The following is a 24,735-nucleotide window of genomic DNA, read 5'->3' on the forward strand; positions in this document are numbered from 1 at the left end:
GGACCCTGGGAACAAAGGACCCTGGGAACATAGACAGGCTCCTGTCCTCCGTACGTCCTGTGTGAATGTGTGTGACAGATTTCATGTCAGTTTATCCAATAGTTGTTGAGATGACAAAAATATAAACCTAGTGGTGCTTCTAGGAAAGGTCAGGAGATTACCGAAGTCAGTGGGATACATCCTCTGGGCACCATGAATGTCTGTATAGTGCTCTGTCTCTGGGCCATGTTGGCTCCTCCCTTCTGTCAAGGCTACGCTGATATTTGCAGAGCCGTCCTGTCCTGCACACCAACCTTTGTTTCCAGTAAACTCAGAATCTATTTATAGACATTGTGTGAGTGAAAAAGCGAGGGAGGGTGTGTGTGGCAGTTATTGGAGAGACAGAGTTAAACTGCAGTGTTTAAAGTAAGTGTTTGTGTATCATTGGCAATCCTGATGAGCATTGATAATACGGGATTATGACTTGTGTGGCAGAGGTCACCTGGCAGTAATGTTTGTCTGGATCACAGTAAGGTAAGTGCATCATTTAACAATGGTGTGTGTCTGGGGAGAACTTTATATTGGCTTTAAAGTGCAAAACTATCAATTTCAATTAGTTATAGTTGGAGGTAATCTTCGAGTCATGATTTATCACTTCACCTTCAAATATTTTGTCCCAATCTTTGCAAGAAAGCAGGTGATCCTGTGGGGTTTTTGAAAATGTTTGTACATGTTTGGTGTGTGTCTACACGGCACTTACCAGCAATCAGTACTATACTTGTCTAACTTCTTGGCTTTTCTGGTACTCTGTGTTTGATAGTGGCAAGCATATAAAAAACAAACACAGCATCACTGTTGGTTACCACTGCAGCAAAAGAAGCAACCTGGCAGTAAACTGCTGAATGGACTACACTTACTTCTTGTCTTCTGACCACTCGAAGTGTTTTACTTTACAAGTTACCAATGCTGCCCTTCCAGGAGATTGAACAAACACTTGAACACTTGGTCTCATGTGACAATGTCAATGACAGTCACTCAGTCTTGGCCTCACATGACTGAGATCGTAATGACACCTGTCCAGCATGAAACAACAGAACTGATGTTAATGATTGGCTGGAGATGAAAGTTGAGCAGCTAAATCGGGGCGGCTGGGGATTTTTTAAATCTTGACCCTCCCCGGAGCAACAAATATTTTTCCTTGAGCCTCCCTGTGTGACTGCGGGAAAATACCCTCCCTCTGACATAAATAACCATATTTCTATTAACCATTACTTTTAACAGAGACTTAGCCTTGGCCCTCTGGCTCCCCTTCCCTAACAGCTAACTACCAGCCCAACTTACTCTGTCCTCTCCTATGGTACTTTATCTCTATGACATTCCATCAAACAGCACAGAGGGAGTGAGAGTTATCACCAAGACAAACAGCTCATTTCTTGAGCAACATGCAGATCCTCCTTACAATAAATAGACATTTGTTTTAAGCATAAAATATAGCAAGTAAGGCTGAAAGAGACGTTCCTCTGTTGACTGATTATGCCTCTATTCTCTGCCATGAAAGATCCTTTATTCAACAGAAATACATGAAAGCAAACAGGTGGGAAATGAATGATATACAGTTAACAAAGAAAAGCCCAACACAATATCCACGCAGAAATACAAAAACAGTAAAGGTGGTAGTGGTACAGACAGAAAATGAATATTAGTACTAATAATGATAATAATACTAATGACAATAATAATAGTAGCAATAATAATAATTGTGGCAGCTGGTGTTGAGCAGGAACAACAGAAGCGACAGAAGGAATGATTCTTTTTAATTGAATGGATTTCGAACATACAAGTATAAAAAAATATAACAATGTTTGGGGAGAGGAGAGGGAAGATGAAGCACAAAACTACAGGAGAGGAAAGAAGTCGAGTTAGTAACATGCATTTATGGGATAGTAAGAGATTCTGCAGAAAGATTGTTTTTTGAACAACTGCCAAACAAATATGGCACCCTTGAGTGCTCCTAGAGAAGTTCGCCCCCCCCCAATTTCAAGGACACACATTACCAAGGCGACCAGTGCAACAGTATCTCTGCAGTCTGCTGGCTGAGGGCACATTAGTCTCAGTAAGGTGTTTTGTGCAGTACTGTAGAAAATGTGACAACTAGCCTGTCAATATTTAAATATGTATTGAAGCACAATACTTTCATTAGCCAAAGTCTAAACCATGGAGTCTAGTTTAGTATCGGTAGGATAACCAACTTCATCAGTAACAAATAGTAAACAAACATCATCAAACAAACGACAAGCACAGAGACACAGCATCCAGAGCACAACAGAGTAAAAGACTTGTCAGTTATTTGAAATTGAACAAATCAAACAACCTTCTCTCTCCCGCTCCTCCCGTGCAAGAGCATGCTACTGCAACCTGCTGCTGATTGGATGGAATAATGTTGTGGAGAAGGTTCACACCACTTTCTTTGTGTTTGATTTACAGAGCCAGGGCTGTGTAGGAAAACCAGACTTTTTTCAGAGCACACACAAAACTGAGAGCTAGTGAACCGTGAGGAAATATTCTGTAAATGTAGCAAAAAGTGCATTGGATTTGGATTGGTATTGGATTACAATCGCTTACTATCTCTTCAATGGGATGAGAATGCATAGAGAGGGAGAGGAGGAGAGTGCATTATGGGAAGTCTCCCAGCCATCTAGACCTATAGCAGCATGACTAAGGGATGGTTGACTCATGGGAACACTGTTCGGGGAGTGAAAGTTGGTAGGGAACAATGTTCCTACTCAGAAAATCTATTCAATGTTTTTATAGGGGGAAATCACCTATAGCTGTTTTACACTGACATTGCAGGGTCTGGGGTCAGTCCCCAAAGCAATGTTTCTGTGTCAGCGTTGTCATTGCTACTGGCTACAGGTATACTTGAAGCTGCAGTGATGCTGATAGGTATGTGACGTGTGTCTCTGATGCATTAAAATCCCAAAGGACGGCATAAACTCTGTAGAGATGCACCTTATTTTTCTGTTATTATGCTAACGTGAACAACAAATATGTGCTGAAATCACAGAAGTCCTGTTCTCTGTGAGCTCACACACAAACACAGGCACACACACGGAGCGAAGGCCACACTGGAGAAGTGAACCAGCTGAAGTGAAGATAACTCCAAGATTACTGAGTTACTGTAAATGATTGTGGCAGGTTCAGGGCTGTCAGGGCTGTCTGTGTCTGCTGGCTGTTTATTGTATGATGGCAATATTATGCCAACAAATTTCCATAATGTTTTTTTCACTAAAAAGACTAACTATCCATATAAGATATCCACATGATTTGGATACCTCACACTGCTGAAGGCTCATATTAACTGAACTTAGAAAAGCTTTTCTGCACAGTAGATGACTGGATTTTTCTAAGAATCACTTTAGCATGTGATCTCTTCATGGCCAGTATGTACAATAACTATTTCAATGTACTATAGGCTACATATGGGCATGTGAGTATAGACCCACTCGAAAAAGTGTGAACATATCCTTTAAGAGTGACTTCATTACTCCATTTCCACTTAATATGTCAGGATGTTGAATTAGACCTGCAAACATATTAATCCCTCAGCCCACCCACCTATTTTGTTTCCTGTGTCCAAGTACAAATGCCCAATTCCTCTATCAGGGAATCCCTCCATTTGACGTTATACTAAAAGACTCACTAAATGCCATTGTCCCCATGGTAGCTGTCATACAGCGCCTTGTTCAAAATGTGTGTGACACAATAAAAGCTGGAGTTCAGTTCTTTTTGTCCAGCCAGGCAGCAGGATGTGCAGACATTTTTAGAAGCCCAGAGAGACAAAACAATATGTACGTCATTAGAGTAGAATATGGGATGGGTTGGCCCTCTCACACAAGTACTGAGCAACAATGTTGGCACACACACACACACACACACACACACACTTGCTCCATATTACTTGTGAAGTAGCTAGGTAGAATATCACTCAGAAATGCTAACAATATGAACCTAAACTGTGCCAATTTGCACACACATATCTCACCGGACATTTAGTGGGCAAAGTTATCATGAATGTTGGCTGGATTTAAGACAGGAAGACACACAGAAACAAACACTAACATGCGCACAAGCATATTGTGATACATTTCCTGTTCTGCTCTTTTTTCCACTTTACCTTGTGTGGTCCCTATATTTAGCTCCATGCAGGGAAACCAACCAACACACACAGGAAAACTAAGTTGGGAAAGAATTGAAGGAAGTCTAGTGGCCATTTAGACAAACAACTCCGACACTGGGATCAGTGCTGGCTGAATACGCTGCAGTGCTGTACGTGGCTGAGACAGACAAGGGGCTTTAGAATGATAGAGGGCTTTCTGAAGAAAGAATTCAGAAAAGTTGATCCAGCACTGACAACTGGAGAGCTATGCTGGGTTTAGTAGGGTCCTTGTGGATCCAGCTGGATTTGGGTTTTGATGTGGATTTGAATGAACTAAAGGTGGATCTGTACATGAACATGTTTAAAAAGTGGATCTATTTGGTCTGCTGGTAGATCTTGGCTGATTGAAAGTCTCAGATGAGGTAAGGTATATTTGTGGTTGCCTAAATATTTTAATGGAAACCTGCAATAACACTAAAAAACACTGTTGTCATCCAGAGTGACTACCTACTGTCAATTGCTTTGTAAAACTAGAACCTAAAATATCAATCAGCTGCAATGTGAATTTTAATGTGCCGTCCAGTATTGTGATCATTTAAGACTTGCTTATCTTTGTGCACTCCTATCTGTCAGATCTTTAGTGGATAGTAGTCTTTGTCAGGTTGTTATAGCTGTGTGTGTTTGATAGTCTTGTGGGAGTATAAACCACATGATAAAAATATATTGGCACAGGTATTCAAAATGCAATACTTATTATCTTGTTTTACCTTTTTGTGTCTGGTATTTATAAGTAAACACAAACTGTTGTGCCTTCACAGCATTTGTTTTGGGTTTGCACAGGTGACTGTGATATGGTTGCTGTGCACTGATATATTTGCATAAACTTGATGCAAGCATGACAAGATTTTGTGTTTTGTTGGCTCTACATGCATGGGAGTTTGAGGACAGGAATGTGCTTTTATCTTTTAAACATATTGTTGCAGGAATATTTCATTCTGGACAGCTGCCTTTAGCTTTCAGCAGTTTGACAAATCTGGGTTTCATCTGTTGCTAATTTTAATTTCCTAAGTAATCATCACAAAATAAGGACTAAACAAATGTTCAGTTTCTGTGTGCTTAATTTGGCTAGGTGGCAAGTTATATAGTTAGTTTTTATTAGCATTTATTATTTATCGTATGTAGGTTGGAGGATAGGGCATGGTGCGGGGGAGTGATTTCTACATACAATATATAAAGGTGGAGATCACCTCAACCAATTAGCAGCCTTGTTTCTCAAAACGTGGTGCTACCAGAATGCATTGCATATTTGCTTACATAGTTAGTGAAGGGGAAGCGTTGCAACGACAGATCCTGTGGACACCTACCATAAATGCTATCTTCTGCATCTCTTTGAGACACTCAGAGCATGACTTACCGTTGGTATTTGACAACCTGGGAAGATGCAGTATACTGTCAGCTTCCATAATGTTACTGGGGTCAGATAGTGACAAGGTATTAAGTGGTCTGATCACTTAACTGGTACGGCAGTAGAGCGTTGAGGAAGCATGTAATACTATGCATCTCTACCTATGAAATGCTCTTTAATTTAAAGTTTTTATCTAATACTGAGTGACCTGTAAACATTTTCTTGACATGGACTTCTTGTGTTTATGTAAATAATGAATTGCTGTGTTTGATATCATATCATGTTGTCATATCAGAAGTGTTGCATATATTATTATAAAGCCGCAAAATTCTAAGGAGCCAGTGAAAGAAGTAGCATGTCCTTTATGAAGCATGGCACAAAGAGAGTGTGTGGAGGTTGGGGTGGTAGATGGACAAGTAGCGTATCTGACTTTCACGAAGGAGAAAGAGAAGTTTATGTCCTGTCAAAGACCCGTAACTAACCAAAATTTTAAAATGTTGGCATTTGGGGATAAAAAGTGCCACTGAAAGTAATCTGGTGTTTTGCAGAATTGTCCAGTATTGATACTATTATCTGGCTATAGCGTTGTTTAACTCTGGCCAAGACCTTTTTCCTAACCATAGCTAAACCGTTTGAGTTCCCTAAGCTGTCATACATCACACTATACATTTTAATCAGCCTTTCTGCATGGCTTGAACCTGTGGCGTTGATCTCACTGGATCAACTGATCAGCAACAACGTGTAGCTACACTGATCTGTCCATTGACAATTCCATCCATCCATTGTCAACCGCTTATCCTGCGTGCAGGGTCATGGGGGGCTGGAGAAAATCCCAGCTGACATCCGGCGAAAGGCGGGGTACACCCTGGACAGGTCGCCAGTCCATCACAGGGCCACACAAACAAACTCTCACACTCACACCTAAGGACAATTTAGGGTCACCAATTAACCTAGCCTGCATGTCTTTGGATGGTGGGAGGAAGCCGGAGCACCCGGAGAGAAGCCACGCAGACACGGGGAGAACATGCAAACTCCACAAAGAAAGGCTGGGGAAACCGGGGTTTGAACCCATGACTTCTTGCTGCAAGAAATACAGCAGCCTTCTTAGCTTCCTCCGTCATCGTCCTTTTAGGTCTCTTTGCCTCTGCCATTAGCTAACGTTATGTTGATAGATGCTACTGCAGTAACGTTACAGATGTTCGATCTAGTAAGTTAGCAGTAAGATCAACTTGAGATTTAAACCTCTGTCTGTGAATCCTCTGGCTGATTTTGACAACTTTGCTAACACAGCCAAACATCTATGGAGAATGAATCCTGACACAATCGAAAATGAATACAGAAATTAAAAAATGTTCAATAGATAAATAAACATCCTATTAAATACAAAACATTAACACATAAATGTAGGCATTCATTAAATTATACAATGAGAAATTAATTAATATGTCTATTTTAAGTTGCTTTTTATATATTCACCTTAATAATCTTCAACTTTATTTATTAATTAGTTCTTTAAAAAAGTATTTATTTAAGCGTTTGTTTGAATATTTTTTATTATTTTTTATTCTTTCTTTGAATTTTCTACCCAATAATTTCCCCAATGGTTCTTTATGCATTTCTGCCTCATTAAGCAAATGAGGGAGGGCGGTGTCTCAATGGGTCAACTTCTCACCTATTGGTTGACCAGTCAGACGGCATAGGTCAATAAGCCTTGCCACTTACAGTTGCAGATGGCTTCCTTCAGTGAGGTGATCAGTGAACTGAAGCGTTTTGCAACTGTATTTGAAGACTGCCAGTACTACCAGCCACTAGCGCCCTGGCTGTCTCGAGAGTCGGAAGATTTCCCGGGGGCCCGAGGGCCATTTTGGCCTGCCATTAATTGTCAACTTGACCAGTGGCAGCGATAATATGGCAAGCTGTTTTATAATCTTGCAAACACGACCGTGAAAGTGCCATCAATACAAGATAACTGTAAGGAGATAGAAGAAGCAGAGCACAGGAAGTGCATGTTAGAGGTTAGGAGTTAGAGGTGTTATAAGAGGAATTGTTCTTGAAAGAGATGATTTTTCAAGAGCTTCTTGAAGTTAGAGAGGGACGCCCCTGCTCTGATGACATGTGGTAGCTCGTTCCACCATCGTGGTGTCACAGATGAGAATAGCCGGGACTGTTAGAAGTGTAGCCTAGGCTTATTTTTTGTGTCAAGCCTTCTACATTTGTATGTGCTATGACTAGTGTAGCTAGCCTAGGCTGTTTCTCTGGAGTTTTTGATGGTGCGCCCATAGCCATAGCCTGGCTGCAAGGATGCACGAGCATTCAGGGGGTAGCCGGTCAGAAGACTGTAGTCAACCACTGTAATGAAAGTAAATTACACATTGTTTGTAAAGTCTTGTTGACTCAATAATAAAGTGCCATTTCAGTGTTGGATCTGTCTGTTTGTGGTTCATTTGCATATTAATTTAACATGCGTGACTGCTCTGCAGGTCAGCGGCACCAGACCTTATGTGGTCATGTCAGCATTAAAAAAGCTAAAGAAAGGCAACAGGCGTGTGCTTCATTTCTAAGTGAGGTTAGAGCCCAATGACAAAAAGGAAGTAAAAAAATTTTTATTAATAAGGGATTTCATTGAATAACTAAATGTAGCTCTTTTAATAGGATGTTTATTTATTTATTGAGCATTTTTAAATTTCTGTATTCATTTTCAATTGTGTCAGGATACATCCTCAATAAACATCAAGCAAGTGCAACAACACAAGACATAGCAATCCAGTCTCTTGCTTGGTCACTTCTTTCTTCCTCTGACGTCTTCTTCAGCCTCTTCGCAACCTCTGCCATGATATCCAAACTGAAAATACTCAGCTAGCTTCTTCTTAAGAACTTACATTGTAAATTCTATACTTTTTGCATCTTCCAATAGCTTCGTGTTTTAGAGTTGTGTTGCTGTGTGACACGGTGCTGTAAAGCATTACTCTGCAACAATGATTGATTTCCTGTCTGGAAATTCCAGTGTTACATAACGCAGTAGCGGGTGCTGCGGCCCTGGAGTGGTAATAACAGAGACGCCATTCTCCCTGTTTCAAGTCAGTGTACCAAAATGATTTTGAAGCTGTTATTTTAAGATAAAAATACTGCATAACCAGCCCTTAACCAGTGAGATGTAACGTAAAGAAAACAGTTTCATTTATTTTTAAAGGCACTCCATGTTCTGCCAATAGGGCTGTCAGATCAGTCATATAGGTTGTTTTGGAAGGCAGTAGCAAATTACCTATTTTGTTGTTGAGGACATGTATTGTTGCCTGCAGTGTGGGCTGGATTGAAAACTTTTTAATCTCTTGATTGCTTTGGAAATAATGTGAGGCAGTCCACTCATCCTGTCCTTCAGTGCTGAGGTTGTTTTTTTCAATTGACACATTGTAAATGTGAACATTATGTGGAGTGTTCTGTAAAAATAGGTGTCCTCAGATGAAGAGGCAGTAATTGTACATCAGTATATGAGCCTGTTGCTCAGCACTCTTTGAGAGGGACAAGTGAGTGCAGAATAGATCAAAATCCTTTGGTAATGGAGTCCTAAAGGAAACTTGAACATACAGGCATTTCTTTGTTAACTGGGTGCTAATTGGTGTCTTGTATACATCTTTACCTTTGTGAGACTCTTAAAAGAAACTTAAGAGTTGGTGCTTATGCTCAATAAATAAAGTGTGCTCCAGTTGGGAAGTGCTCAGAATGTCAAGTGGCTCTGAAAAGGGCATCAAAGTGGTACAGTACATCATTAATCATTATCATCACAATTATTAATGTGCACATTTGTATGTCAGAATCATTCAAATCTTAGATGAAATGATATACTCAGTTTGGTTTAACGCTTTGCTAATGAGACTGCAGTAATTCATATTTTTCTAGAAATATATATTTTGGTTTTATGGCATGCAGCTTAACAGAGGAAAAATAAACTCACTGTACACTACCTGCTCAGCACCAAACAGCAGACAGGCAGAGTTGGAGCCTGACAGAATGGAGCGTTTAGCAGCTTAAGAGCCAGATATTTCCCTCGGGTGCTGATGAAGACCGATTCAGAGCTAAAAGGAGAGTAAATATTGGATTTAAACTCATTAGGTGAAACACTGCTCATTAATACTACTCCATGTCTGCTGAACAGCAAATATGCAAACATGTTTGTCTTGTTAGCTGCCCTAATGTTGTCCTTACAGCTTGTTTTAACTAGTGATTTTAACAAAAATAATGTTAGGTCTCTTACTTGCAAACCAAAGGCCTTTAATACGTAGTTCATAAATGTCTACACAAGTTTCTTTATATGGTTTTACAAACATGAAGTGCTAGTAGATATTATATATTATGTACATTGTATGCTTTATTCTTTCAAACATTGTCTGGTGTCGCACGCTCCCCCAGTGGTGGCTCCTGTTTAGCAATTTTCACTTGAGACATGATTTCAATTAAGAATCGATTATTATAAAAAAAAATTCTGTCAGTTGACCAATGGATTCTGGACTAACAGTTTTATGTCTATTATGTAGTCATTCATTCAGTCATTCACATTTTAATCCATTCTTATAAAATAAAAGATTAAAGTGTAATTTATACTTCTGCGTCGAAGTAAAGTAGGGGAGAGTGGGGTAAGTTGTCACACTGTTCATAACTGCAACAATTAGATGCTTTAGAAAATCAAATAGCGCCTTTGTGTGACTTCTTGTTCTGTGGTCAACTTCCTGTTCCCATGTGGTCATGGCATCTTGAGGGATGGTCTAGTGGATAGCACTGTGGCCGGGGTTCAAGCCCCGGTCATCCTGCTCTTTCTGTCTGGAATTTCTGCATCTGCTGTGGATTCCTCCAGTGTTTTCTGGTTTCCCCCACCATCAAAAACATGTTAGGTTCTCCAGTCAGTGCCGTTTGACCAGACACTGATGGACATCTCAGTTGGTCCCAGGGCGCTGCATAGCTGCTGCCCACTGCTTCTTTGTGGGATGGGTTAAATGCAGGAGATGAATTTTGCGATGTGTATGTGACGATGAAGTATCTTCATCTCTAATCTGAGGTGAGCAAATTTTTTTATTTTTCAACTTTAAAAGTAAATAATTTACTTTTTATGCAATACAACTTTGCTATGTATGAAATAATACTTTTGCACAGGTACAGGAGACAATAACATGTGCTATGTTGAGCTAACCTTGTTAGTTTGGAGCAAGTTGTCTCAATGACTTTGACGACTTGCCCCAGTACAAACAGACACAGAAAATGCTCTGACTAAAGGCCAGATTTACCAAAGGTTTGCATGAATAAAAATGTGTGCAAACTTTCACCAGTAAATTAACATGTAAGCTGATCTACTAATGGTGTGCACACAGAATGACGTCTTCCAAAAGTGCAAGACAGTTTACAAGCACATAGCAGTTTGGGGCGTTTCAATGTTATTGTGCAAAGTAATGGGAGGGTAACATGCAAATACCTTTATTTACTACACGCAATGTGATCCAACAAGCCTAAATGCAATCTATGTATTTATATTATATTATATTGAAAGGAAGGTGCAGAGATGGCTGCTGTTATTGTTGTGAGAAGGAGGCACGGCTCTAATGAAAGAAGTTGTAGAGAAATTAAAATATTATAATATAATATATAATACTATTCTATATCCAATATATATAAATAAAATTATTTTATTTTATTTATTTGATGAACTATATGAATTGAATTGGGTTTTTTTTGTATTTTCCTTTAGCTTTGGCACTGTTGTATTAACATTCATGCCGATAAAGCAAATTTGGTTTCGACCTGACTTCTTTTCTCTGTGAGAGGGAAGAATTTAGAAAGTTGTGTGGTGCTGCAGAGAGCCCCCAGCTGCAATATTGTATTTATCACGTGTAAAATTCATCCAGCCAGAGGGAACAATCACCATAGTTACATCATCATAGTTACACACAAAGACTGAACCAGCTCTGCTGGATAGGACTCCTTTCCGTTACTTTCATCCATGGGGTGTATCTGATTACTTCGCACCTAATTAACACCAGGCTAAAATAAGATTTTCGGAGGGGGTTCAGTTGCTCTTTAAACCTCCAGGTAATTCATATTATTAACATACCACAAGCCATATTAGATACAGTAGATATGTCACCATATAGCATAAAGCACATAGCATTAACTTTCTCATTTATTTGGCCTAAAACAAAGACATGTAGCACTACCAAAACAGCTCCTGTTTCACTTGGTGTCAATGATCATCAAGGACAATAAACACACCAGCTGCACAGACTGCAAAGTGCTGCAACATCATAAGCAATTTCAAGGTCATTTCCTATCACTGTTACCCTGATAATATCCAGCTGTATGTCTCTTTTGGATCAGATGAGTATGACAAACTGACCACACTGTGCAACTGCCTCACTGCCATTAAAAGCTGGATGGCTAAAAACTACTTACAACTGAACACAGATAAGACAGAGGTCCTTTCTGTTGCACCCGATTTCAGGAATCTGGATGTTATGTTTGACAAATCAATGCACTTTAATCAAAATGTTAAATCTTGACCAGGTCATATTTCTTTCATTTAAGAAATATTGCCAAGCTCAAACCTGCTCACAACCAGAACTTGAGATGATAATTCATGCTTTCATTTCTTCTTCTTTAGAGTATTGCATCTCCTCATTTACAAATGGTCCAAAATGTTGCTGCAAGGCTGTTGACCAGATCCAGCCGAAGAACTCATATAACACCCATTCTGTTCTCATTACCATGGCTCCCTAAAAATTCAGGATTCAGTTCAAACTCAGATCAAGGCCTACTAGCTGTACTGCGTGCACGTCTCAAAACTAGAGGTGATGGTGTATTCCAAGTGGCACCAACACTGTGGAATGCTCTTCTGTCAGACCTACGCTCTAGAGTCTCAGTTGTAGCATTTAAAAATCAGCTGAAGACTCTTTTATTTAAGTAGGCCTTTGTCACCCCATAAACTTTTAAATGTGAATGTTTATGTTCTCTTTAAAACACAAAAATGTCTTGATTTTACATACATACATTGATTTTATTGATGATTGATGCCTTCTATGGTTTAATAATGTTTGATCCTTATGTATGATTTTCTGATTGCTCAACTGTTTTATTGTTGCTGTTTTTTTATCATTGTAAAGCACCTTGTGACTTGCAAAATAAATACATTTTTCATACTTATTAATACTTACATAACACTGACAATAAACTCATTTAGGGCTTTGGCAGTAGGTCTCTGTAGACCACACATGGAATTTTTATTTGAATCATCAGATTATTGACAAACATGCCCCTGTAAGAAAGCAAACTGTAAGAACTGTTATTGCTCCATGGCTGGATCAAGAACTCAAAGAACAATTGGTGCAAAGAAACTCTGTCAAGGCAGAAGCAAAAGACATGAATGAGCAAGTTTGGTGTGGAGAACTTGACTGGCCTGCATAGAGCCCTGACCCCAACCCAACAGAACACCTTTGGGATGAGCAGAGACTGCGAGCCAGGCCTTCTTGTCCAGCCTGACCTTACAAATGCGCTTCTAGAAGAATGGTCAAAAATTCCCATGAACAAACTCCTAAACCTTGTGGACAGCCTTCCCAGTAGAGCTGAAGCTGTTATAGCGGTAAAGGGCGGGCCAACTCTTATTAAACCCTATGTGTTAAGAATGGGATGTCATTAATCTTCGTGTGCGTGTAAAGGCAGGCGACCCAAAACTTGTGGCAATATAGTGTATATTTATATATAGAGTAAGGTGGAGAGAACGCCATGCATCATAAAGACCAAACTCTGTGAAAACAATGTATTGTTTAAGGGAGTCTGCCTGTGGCGGTTTTGGAGGGGGAGCCAACTGGGGCCAGTGCCCCTGTAACACAGACCTTGGACCCCCCTATGCCGCCCCCCTCTGAACGAAAAGTCTACTACAGCCTTATTGAATTGGTGCCCGCGGGCCACATCCGGCCCAGCACATAATCTAATGACAACAAAAGTAAACTACATGTAGAGTCTATGAAAGTAGCTAAAGAGTGAGTGGACATTACATAACTACGCTTTTTAAGTAGGCTGCGTGGTGCAACAAAAGCTTCACGAGTAAAAAGGTGATACTTCACCACCACACCCGTTTAAAAAGCATAAACACGCAAAACGCAATGTTTTAATCTGCTCAGTCTCTCATCCACCAGCTGTGTTTCGGTTTTACACAAGCACAGCGCTAGTTCAGCTAACAACTTATTCTCTGTCTTTAGTAACTGTGTAGCTTAGTTTGCCAGTACATTAAAATATGGCACATTATAAACTCAGCTCCTGGAGAAAGATCAGCTCTCCTCTCTACCAGCAGCAGCAGAGGGAGGAGGGGAGACAGGTTCTTTCTAAACTTCACTCAGTATGTTGACGTCAGGAATAGGATTTATTTTACTGACATGTTAGATATGTTTCCACTGAGCTATTAGTTACTTTTCTGTTGTAAATCCTATTGCTGCTCTAGAAACAACATTTTGTTAATAAAAATGTTACATTATTTTTAAAAATAATATATTCAGTTATTTAGTAATAAATAGGACTGATAAGAGCATCGATAAAGAACTTGAACCAATAAGGAGTACCAATATAAGTGTGTCAATAAAATCCTAATGATCCCAACTCGTGAGAAAATGTCCCATCTCTGTGTCCTGGTTTTAAAATCTGGCCCAATCAAATCTGTAATTGAACAGTCTGGACATGCAGTCTGCCTAAATATGTATTCCACTCCATAATGCACAGATGATGGCCTACTATCAAGTATTTTGTTTTGTGTATATTTCACATCATGACTAATAACAGGGGTGAATATGGTGGTGTTTCTTGTTTCCTAGCAAAAGTTATAGTGGAACACAAAATACAAACAGGGATCCAGAGAATGTCTAGTACACTAGAGCTTAAACTGCTCATTAAGCCTTCCAAAGAAGTATTCATCAAAGAATGTTCTGTAACTTGAGCTGAAGTTAACAGGAATGTTTTCTTTTTGTATAATGTAATTTAATAAAACTATAACTAAGTTACTGAAAAGATCCTGTTACTGAAACAAATAACGTAACTAATGTAAGTTACTAAAACATTACATTATATACTAAACAGCACATTTTGAAAGCTTGAACATTGCCTTTTTCTCTTTTGTCATGGATTAAATGGGCCCCTCTGACAAAACCACTGGCCCCAGCCTGGCCCCCTCAATAAAATTGGTCTAGAACCGCCACTGGTGTCTGCTAATTTCAGTACAGTGACTTCCTGCCGTACTGAGCCTATACCTGCTGGGTTACATACCAAGTTCTCTCCTATTATGTAAGAGCTGTGTCTGAGTGAGCAGAGAGTGAGGTGAAGAAAGCATGAAAAAAGGAGGGATGGATATTAGCGATGCATAAATTGGCATTTTGAATAGAAATGTTAACTGTAATAAATTGACCTCTGGATCCACAGTAGTGGTATTATGATTGAAGTGTGTTTTTTTGTTTATCATAATGGTGGCAGCTCTTTGTTTGGAGTTACAGCAGGCTGAGTACGAGTGAGGAAACTGTGGTGAGGTGAGTTTATCTGCTGTCTTGGATAAATGAATCTCCTGTAGTAAAACAATGCTTGTAGAATATTTTGGTGGTAAAAAACGTCCTTTCCCTCGTACATTCCAAGAGGTGAGTTTAAGTATGGTCATCATTCAACTCACAGATGTGGAGTAGATTTCTTATATCATTAATTTAAGTTTAGAAAAAGCGCAATCTTGTTTCAGGTTCTTTTTGTAAATTAATAACTTTATCACTTCATACAAATATAAAAGTTGTGTTGAACATCAAAACAACTTGTGTTGAGAAAGGTTTGCTGGATTACTGATTGTTAGAGTGCTGATTATCCTTAATTCAGATATTTGGTTATTTCATCGTTTCTCTTATTAAAGTACTAGCTTTAGTAGTAGCTGCAGCATTCTGAACCATTTGAAAACGTTTAGTACTCTGGCCTAAGGTTAAACAACACAGTTTACCATGGTTGTATTTAAAGCTATTCTTCCCTTTTCTAGTGTTGTTACATATTAAGCAAGAGGTCAGTTCTGTGAGTTACTAACATGCTCATTTCATGTACAAGTTGGGTTAAACATCAAGACGTTTGCTGATTTATGTTAGCTGACTGGTTAGATAAATTATTCACATTCATTCAGACTTGGAGAAAGAAGGAATATCAGTGTTACTTCCTCAGGACTCACTTTGAGCTTTTATGACAAGTGACTAGCAAACCTTATCTCAGACCACATCAGGGGGAGAGAAGAAAGAGAGAGAGGGTGTGTGTGGCTTTGTAGGAGCAGCTGTGGCTTACAGGAAGAGCGGGTCACCCACCAACTGGAAGATCGGCAGTTTGATCTCCTCCAGTTTGCAAGCTGAAGTGTCCCTGGGCAAGATGCTGAACATCAAATTGAGTGTGTGTTAATGTTTAGTTTCTTTCTGATGCGCAGATGGCACCTTGCACGGCAGCCTCTGCCATCATTGAATGTATCTGAATTGAGTGGTTGGAAGACTAGAAACTCTATTGCTGTCCATTTACTATTTACAATGTGTATGTTTGTGACTATCACTTTTTTACTTTAATTACATCTTTTTAGAAGCTAATGAGGTTCAGTAGACAGGATTAACAAGAATAACTAACCAGGCTGTGGTGGTAACGCACTCGCTGATGAAACAAAACATATGAGTGGCTGTGGACACTCTCTGTCTGTCTCTCTCTCTCTCTCTCTCTCTCACACACACACACACACACAGTCATAAACTCAGAGGCCATCTGTTTAAGCCGTCCTACCAGCTGTCTGAACCCAAGGTTGATGCAACATCTGTCTGCAGCAGTACACATGACTCTGTCTGCTCTGAGCATCATTTCCATTGCTAACACACTACCTGTTCAGTGTGTCTGCTTGCACTGGCATCCCTGTGAGAACGGCACTGACAATCTGATTTACCGTTTAAAGAAGCTCCGGTGTGCACTGTCAAAAGGTGCAACATTTGTTATTATTGAGGCATAAATGTAATTACTATGAAAAAATCTGTGATACATTTTACATTGTCAGCACATGTTCACTTAAAAGCATTATATTTTTTGCATAGATTTTATCTTTAATTTGTACCTTTGCTTTGACAGAAATAAATATCTTTTTATTGGCTGAAATTATACAGTATTTACTTTTTTGTTTCAAAGGAGGAACCCTGCTTTCTTCAATCTTTACTAGATTTCCTAGAGATGCTGGTAAGGTCAGATATTAAAGCTGCTATAATCAATAAATATTAGATTAAACTATATGTAATGTGTTGCTAGTAATGAACGCACAGAGAATTATCACCAACTCTGCAGTTTAGTTCTGAATTCAGTTTTTGCTTGTTTTGTATTGGTATTATTATTGGTATTATAGCGCATAAACTGCAGAAGCAGCAGGCAGCTGTTTTCAGTGAAAAGGTTCTGTGCACTACATGCCCTGCAGCAAAGAGCAGGCAGAAAATGTTAGCTACTAGCTGGTGAACATAGTAGAGAATTTAAAGAGGCACATGTTTTTCTCAGAAGTTGGTGAAGTGAGAAGGAGCTAAAAGAACAGTGCATATTATATATTTTAACTTTCAGCTATTGTACACTGTTATTTTTATTGTTTGCTTTTTTGTATGCAAGTACTGTTTTACATCTCAACACCACTGGAAGTGAGGATATCTCCTCAATGGTACTTTGAGGTAAAATAAAGCTGATCAGTGGACTTCATAAGGACGATAGAAACATTACTCCATATCTGTTGGATAATAGGCAGCTGTTTGCTCAAGGTGTTTTCAGACAGAAGCAAAATTACTTTTTTCCCTTGCATCATTTCTGTGAATTTCTCTGCGTTTGTTCACAAAGATAAAATGCACCAACTGTACAGACGTTAGCTGTAAGATAATGCAACAGAAGCACCACTGTGCATGTTGGAGTCTGTGTTCAGCTGCAGCCTATGACTGAACTCGCCTCGAACTCCAGTTCTTACTCCAGTTATTTCCCTCCTGCCTCACCTTGTCTGTCAGTAAGCTGGTGAAGTAGACTCATACTTAAACTTTAACTTATTTGAACCCCCTACCACTTAAAAGTATGTTCTGTCTTTTCACACATGAAAACTCAAATATATACATAATGAAATGATCAAAAAAATACTGATTGGATCTTTAAGAGCAAACTTCTCAGCTCAGCTTTAGTTTAATCAATTTCAAACCTTGATTTTTTGGCATTCCTTGTCTGTGCAAGTGTGCAAGTTAGGATTTAAGCACATAGCAGCAGTTAAAATTAAGGCGAGGTTTAAGTGTAATCAGTGGACAGCTCTCACAAATGTAATAAACCTGATGTGTTTGTGTGTGTGTGTGGGTAATGTCACATGGCAGGACTGCAGCTGCTCCAGGCTGCTGTGTTTACCAACAAGAGGAGGAGGAGGAGGAGGAGGAGGTCATAGCGTAGTATATGCTCCACCATGGGAGTCTCTCTGCTTGACAGCCAGTAGCAGCTTGCAGCATCCAGCAGTTACAGTTATCTCAGTGACGGGACGGATCTTTAGCCCGGATGGTTGCTGTGTCGATGCTGGTTAGGGGGTAAGGTTTGATTGCTTGTGAAATGTAGATTGTGTAGTTTGTGTGGTTTTTATAATTGCTAGTTATCGTGTCAACAAGAACAAGATTTCAAGCCTGTTTGTTGCCCTGCTAAGGGAAGGAACAACATTACTGTTTTAGCAAGGAGTTCAGCTATGGCTTCATTTTGTGTAATTAAGACAGTGTTGGGCTGTGGGAAAAAGTACAAGTCAAAGATGGCATATTTTAATTCAATTCAGTATGCTTTATTGGCGTGTCTGTTTTGGTAAACAATGTTGCCAAAGCAGAATATTAATGTTAATATAATATTACAGTTGTATCTGCTGTCTAACTTTGTTAAATTGGTATTTTGTGAACTCAGTGTGTGGCAGGGCTTTTAAGAGCAGTGCAATGTGTGTCTGTGTGTTTGTGCGCAGGTGTACATGTTTGCATTGGCATTATGTGTTCTGTCTGAATGTGTCTGTGCGCACATACGTGTATGTCACTGGACTAAGCACACAATGACGCATCCGTAAACCAGAGGCAGAGACACAGTGACCCATTGTGGAGGCAGAAAAGCACAAGTCATGCTAACGGGCACAGCTGACTGTAATATGCGCAGCTGAGCTGTGAAATCAAAAGGAAGAAAAACAGAAGAATGTGTCAGTGTGTGTATCCCGTAGAAAATGACATATAATGCATTCATGTTTAACCCACCGTGAAAGTAGCGTGATGTCCACGCAGACAACGTGAAAGAGAACACTTTGAAAGTTTCAGAATAGCCTTTTTGTTGTTTGTGAGGCATCTCTCCGTCACACTGTCAGTAGCAAGCAGAAGTGCCTGTCCTTGCTTTAATTACTCTGTTATTTTGCTTTGATAAGAGTGTCAATTATGTAGGTGCATTCACAAATCAAATATTAAACATATGCATTAACAATATTTATGCTTTGATTTAAGCCGTGACCAACATTTAAATCACATTCACTTCTCTTCTTACCTCTTATATAATGTCCAAGACCAAATACAATTGTTATTCAGTCAAGATCAAGACCAACAAATGAGTCATCTCCCTTCAACAAACTTGGACAACGAGTCAGCTATGTTATTCACTCAAGAAATTTCTCTAGCTTTAAATATGTGATCTCTGCTGTTGTCGTCTCTTGTGAAATTCTGAAATGTTGTAATGCTGGGGGGCTTGCTATGAGGAGTTTGAATGTCTGTGTGGGTTTCCTCCCACACATGAAAGACATGCAAGGTTTGATGACTTTAAATTACTTGTAGGTGTGAATGTGAAAATGTTTGTCTGGAAGCTCTTTACAGAATAGAGGCACAGAATTGAAATTTGTAGTAATGTAGAACTACAAATTTACAAATAAGTTCTGTGGGCATGCTGCACATGGCTATTAGCAACTCATAAAGAGAAGTTACTGAATTAGTTCACTTATTGCAGGTTTAAGGGATGTCAAAGGTAACACAATGTTTAACAGCCAAAACCCGAATTATATCCACATATCTCAATCAGCAATCAAAATAAAACTGTATTAAATCCAAGCAATATATGTTAAGAGTGTACACCCAAGACTAATGGCATGTAGGCGATTATGCTAAATTGTGTGCATGAATTATAAATTCAAGGGTACTAATAATTAAATTGTGCACAGAAATTAGTTAACTGCTAATTGCCAAACCTAACCCGCAAATCTCGGCAGGTAGCCTACAACATCTGTTCTGCCTAATAATGCATCCACCTCTTAAGGTCCTTTTCAGACACTTGCACATTGATAAAATGTGGTTTAGTTTTGCTTAATATCCAGGAATGCTACTTCTAAAAAGTGTAATGAAATACTGATGAGTCTGAACATTAATAAAATATATACTTCTAATCATTTATCACCATTGATGAACCCTTCAAAGAATAGCACATCGTTTTTAAATAGTACTTGGAAGTGCATGCAGAGCTTGGCATAACATCGGCAGCCACCCCCAGCAAACGCAGAGTGCTCTGCTTACACTCCCATTAAGTTAGCATCATTAAGCTTGGCATTGCTCAAAGCTGGCTAATTAGCTAGTTAACAAGCTAACCCAACATGCTATTTATGCAGAAACTGATACCTGTTAATAATTGCATAAATATATATAATCACATTAAAAAAAATACTAGAATTTTACTCACCGAAAAAACTGGAGCACAGGCGTCTTGGATGGTCTGTTATAATTAATCGCACAGCAAGTAATATTATTCATCTGGTATATGACAAAAGGAACAAACACGGTTGAGAAGTCAGTTTCGGTGGCTGGAACTAGCAGACCGCAGACAGACAGCAAGGGAGCGAAGGGATTGTGAGTGTGGCCATTCGGTTGATCCAATCCCATGATTGGTGGGTGAAACCAATAGAAACTCTTATCTCGATCTTTTGACTCGCAAAACTAATTAATCTGCATTAACTTTCTGACTTTACAAGGAAAACTTTTTGACCTGTAATTAAAGAGGACAGCTTAGCAATCAAAACTTTTAGTGACAGATAAAAAGGCCTGTTTGTTTTAAATTACCAACTTGATTTTTGATTGCAGTGTAAGAAACATGTTCTCAAAACAGTTTTTTTTCTTGCATTAAAAAGACAAAAATCCCTTCAGATAGATTCACCAAGGACATGTTATCATAGAGACAAATCCCTCACAAGCACCTAGCAAGGCCAGTGAGGAAGATTACATTTTAACAACAAAGGAGAGAAAAACTCATCCCTCAAATATAAATAGATTTTTTTTACGAACACTCATTTATAAGGCACGAGACCTACTCTGCTAATTAGCAGCTTTTGTAATCATTCTCACAGTAACCTGACTACACTGTTTTTATGCTATGTTCTGTGAAATCCTCTAGTTTTACCCTGGTGTCAGACACATGGTATACATAATAGATTAGTCTTAACAACCAATTGCTTATGGTTGTACTATGGACTTTAAGTCAGCAATAAAGTGAATTGATTGAATTTTGTTGAAATGGAATTTACAAGTGTGGTCAAAGCCACTTCCAGAGTTTGTGGTCACTGTCACAGTTGTATATCTCATTGTATGTCAGCTGTGATGATGATGATTCTGAAATGTTTTCAGAACTGGTCAAGGCTTTTTGGTCAATGGGATATTAAGCATAATTATATTCAGGTGTCCTGGCTTCCTTGTATGTTGTTCCTCAAATGAAAGTCGCTTTTCTAAAAAGTGTCAGCTAAATGAGCAAAAGTAAATGTTAATTCATTGATTAATCATTTGGTCTATGGAAAAATGTATGTTTCTTATGGCATAAGGTGTTGTCTTCAAACGTCTTGTGTTGTGAACAGCAGTCCAAAACCCCAAAATAATTAGTTTACAATTATATAAAGAAATCAAAATCCTCATATTGGAAAAGCTGGAACCAGAGAATGATTGCACTGAATGAACTGATTATCAAAATAGTGAGTGATTACATTTCAGTCAGTCAACTACTAACATCCTATGTGTATAAAAATAAAAAATAAAAATAGCTCCACCTCAACCAGCTACACATTAAATGTTAACAAACAATGAAATATTGCTTAATACATCTGAAATAGTAATATAATACGTAAGAACAAAAAATATTTAACACACATATATAACATTGACAGAGGCTGCTCTATTTGTCCTCCATGAGTCAGTGGTTCTCAAACTTTTTCACATCAAGGACCCCTAAACTGACACAAATTAGACCATGGACCCCCATTTGATAAGAGTTTTGCTTTTAGACATTTCTTTACAGAATTTGTATGAAACCAATGACCAAAATACAGTAGTTTGTCATTGTGTGACTGTATGGATGGAATTGTAGTGAAAATAAATGTCCCTTTTTGCGGCAACCCTCTCAAACAACCCACTTTGAAAACCACTGCTTTAGGTACATTTAGCTGAATATACTTTTACTTGAGTAACACTTTGAATGGAAGGATCTCAGTACCTCTTCCACCACAATTTGTGAGTCAACGAGTTGCCCTGGCAAGTACGGTCAGTAGCAGTCCTTTTGCTTTCTGTTTTGGTTGGCCAGCTGTATGCTGATACACTATTCAAGACAGCACAGCTAGTGCATGGTGATTGGCTGCCCTGTGAAACTGAGAAAAAGACAGGGTGGAGCTTTATTAAGACAAAGATCACGGTTCATGTAATTGAAAACTGCAGTAGTCATTAATCATCGTATTTTAAAATGACAGTAACTTTATCATTGGTTTGCTGATCCTGATGATACTCTCATCTCATACATTGTTACCACTGCAGCGTCAGCAAAGACAGTGGAGTATTTGTTCACAACAGTGGCATGGTGTTATTCTTTGAAACGCACGCCTGCAAGTGCACCACCATGGGGTGAACCCACAATGTGGTTTTCTAGGTGGTCAAATGTTCAGGTATTTTTCACTTTGTTTTTAAGCTGCACCAATTATCAACTTTAGATTTTGCAATGATTCAGTTGACTGCATGTGAAAGGGGTCTATATCAATGTATATTGATGAACCCAGAGATCATCATCACCAACTCTGCAGTTCCCCTTCGAGGGAACTCGAACTGCGTCGGTTACGACACTATGGGAACGCCTCTAGGCGAAGCAGGTCTGAACGTGAATGAAATCACTCCAATCCTATTGGCCTGTTGCTAGAACGGTAAGGTGTGACGGAATAACCAGAGGAGTATAAAGCACACCTGTACACACTCATCATTAGCTTTTTTCTATTCAGCAGGCGCTCTGTATGTTGTTTGAAGAAAGCTCCAGTCCTACAAGCAGTGTGTCCTGAAGAAGAAGTCTACCAGCATGTCCGGCAACCAGATGTACAGAAGGTGTGTTTTTTCTTGCCCTCGGTACATCACGGATGGAGATTCTCATGAGATGTGTGTCTCATGTTTGGGGATGGAGCACGCACGGGCAGCTCTCGAGGGGGCTGCCTGCGCCCGTTGCGAAGCCCTTTCCGTGCGGGTACTGAGGTACAGCATGGCTCTCTTTCCGAGGATGGCCGGATGTGTTTTCCCCGTGGTGCGGGCCCTGCGGCCGCTGAGGCGGCCCGGCGGCTTCACTCATGGGTTCACAGCGTGATCTGTCGGAGGATTTCGGGACGGCTGAGGCTTTTTCCCGACCTTCATCCGCTGGGTCCGACGCTTCCTTTCCTCGTTCGGGAGCCCGTTCTCGGCTTCTCCCGCTCGCGGTTTTGGATTCGGAGGCGCTGCAGCAATCCGACTCCGAGGAGGCGGACGTGCTCAGCGCAGTCGACGATGACTTCCGGGTGTCGGGGCGGCGTCATCTGGCCGCGCCCGACTATGACGTGCTGCTGGAGGTGGTGACTAGAGCCGTGGCTAAGCTCAACATCAACTGGTCACGGGAGGAGCAGACACCACAGGCTAGTGGTAGCTTGATGAAAGGTTTCTTAAGCACCACACGCCACCTCCACGCCGGTCTCTGCCATTCTTTCCTGATTTACATGATGAACTGAGTAAATCATGGGGCAGACCCTTCTCTACATGGCTTTCCACACCCCGATCACTGAACTACAGTAATGTGATGGGGGTTAGGGACCGTGGTTATGGGAGGATGCCTCGGGTGGAGGATGAGCTTGCGAGCTATCTCTCCCCTCGACTTGCGTCCTCCCTGGAGAAGCCGGCGTTACCATCCAAACCATGTCGCACCACATCCACGCTTGTGGGGAAGGCGTACATGCCAGCGGGCCAGGCAGGTGCGAGCTTGCACACCACGGTGCTTCAAGCCTACCAAGCCAACCTGCTACAGGAGATGGTTCAGAGGGGGGGTCCCTCCGAGGAAGATCTGAAGAGCCCCGAGGGGCTGGTTCCGTTGGCAGACTTTGCAGACGCTTGGCGGAGCCTGACGAACATTTCTCCGCGGGTCCTGCGCACTGCCATAGATGGGTATCGACTACAGTTCATAGCCCTCCCTCCAAATTCAACAGAAGAGAGGGGGTGGTTTGGACTGTGGTCCGCCCGGAGCAAGGTCCGGTGTTGGGACAGGAAGTTTGTACTCTGCTGAGGAGAGGGGCCGTGGAACGTGTCTCCCCCCCAGACAGAGACTTCATAGTCCCCAAGAAGGACGGAGGGCTGCGTGCCCTATTTTGGATCTGCGGGTTCTAACCGGTCTCTGAGGAGATTCAGGTTAAAGATGCTCATCATCCCCGCCACCGTGACGCACATCCAATCTGAGGATTGGTTCGTCACGATAGATCTAAAGGACGCCTATTTCTAGGTCTCCATCCGTCCTTCTCACAGGAAGTTCCTGAGGTTTGCCTTCGGGGGTGTGGCTTACCAGTATCGGGTTCTTCCATTCGGCCTGGCACTTCCCCTAGCACATTCACCAAGTGTATGGATGCAGCACTGGCCCCGCTGAGGCTCCGGGGCATCCGGATTTCAACTTCATCGACGACTGGCTCATCCTAGCCCAGTCTCGAGAGTTGGCGGTTCGGCATCGAGATGTCGTTCTGGCTCGTCTGCGGCGTTTAGGGCTGAGGCTCAACGCAAAGAAGAGCGTGCTGGCGCCCACCCAACGGGCTACGTTCCTAGGGGTTGCATGGGATTCGACAACGATGCGGGCACAATTGTCTCCGGCACGTGTCGACACCATATTG

General features: G+C 40.5%; 1 protein-coding gene across 6 annotated transcripts in view; it reads left to right on the forward strand.

Annotated features, from left to right (window-relative positions):
- Nucleotides 1-362: 362 nt before the first annotated feature.
- rasgrp3 (RAS guanyl releasing protein 3 (calcium and DAG-regulated)) overlaps nt 363-24,735 on the forward strand; it is a 64,581-nt gene continuing 40,208 nt past the window's right edge. For 3 of the 6 annotated variants that reach the window (XM_038737693.1, XM_038737696.1, XM_038737699.1), the window contains exon 1: nt 4,265-4,557. The gene's annotated coding sequence lies outside the window, so the exon portion shown is untranslated. Of the gene's footprint in view, nt 514-4,264; nt 4,558-18,019; nt 18,137-24,735 lie in introns of those variants that run through there. The other 3 variants (XM_038737694.1, XM_038737697.1, XM_038737695.1) reach the window with 3 other exon arrangements.

Source organism: Micropterus salmoides, unplaced genomic scaffold (assembly GCF_014851395.1).
Source record: "Micropterus salmoides isolate LMB-PRFRI ecotype aquatic unplaced genomic scaffold, ASM1485139v1 Ms_hic_scaffold_22, whole genome shotgun sequence".
Lineage (NCBI taxonomy): Eukaryota > Metazoa > Chordata > Actinopteri > Centrarchiformes > Centrarchidae > Micropterus > Micropterus salmoides.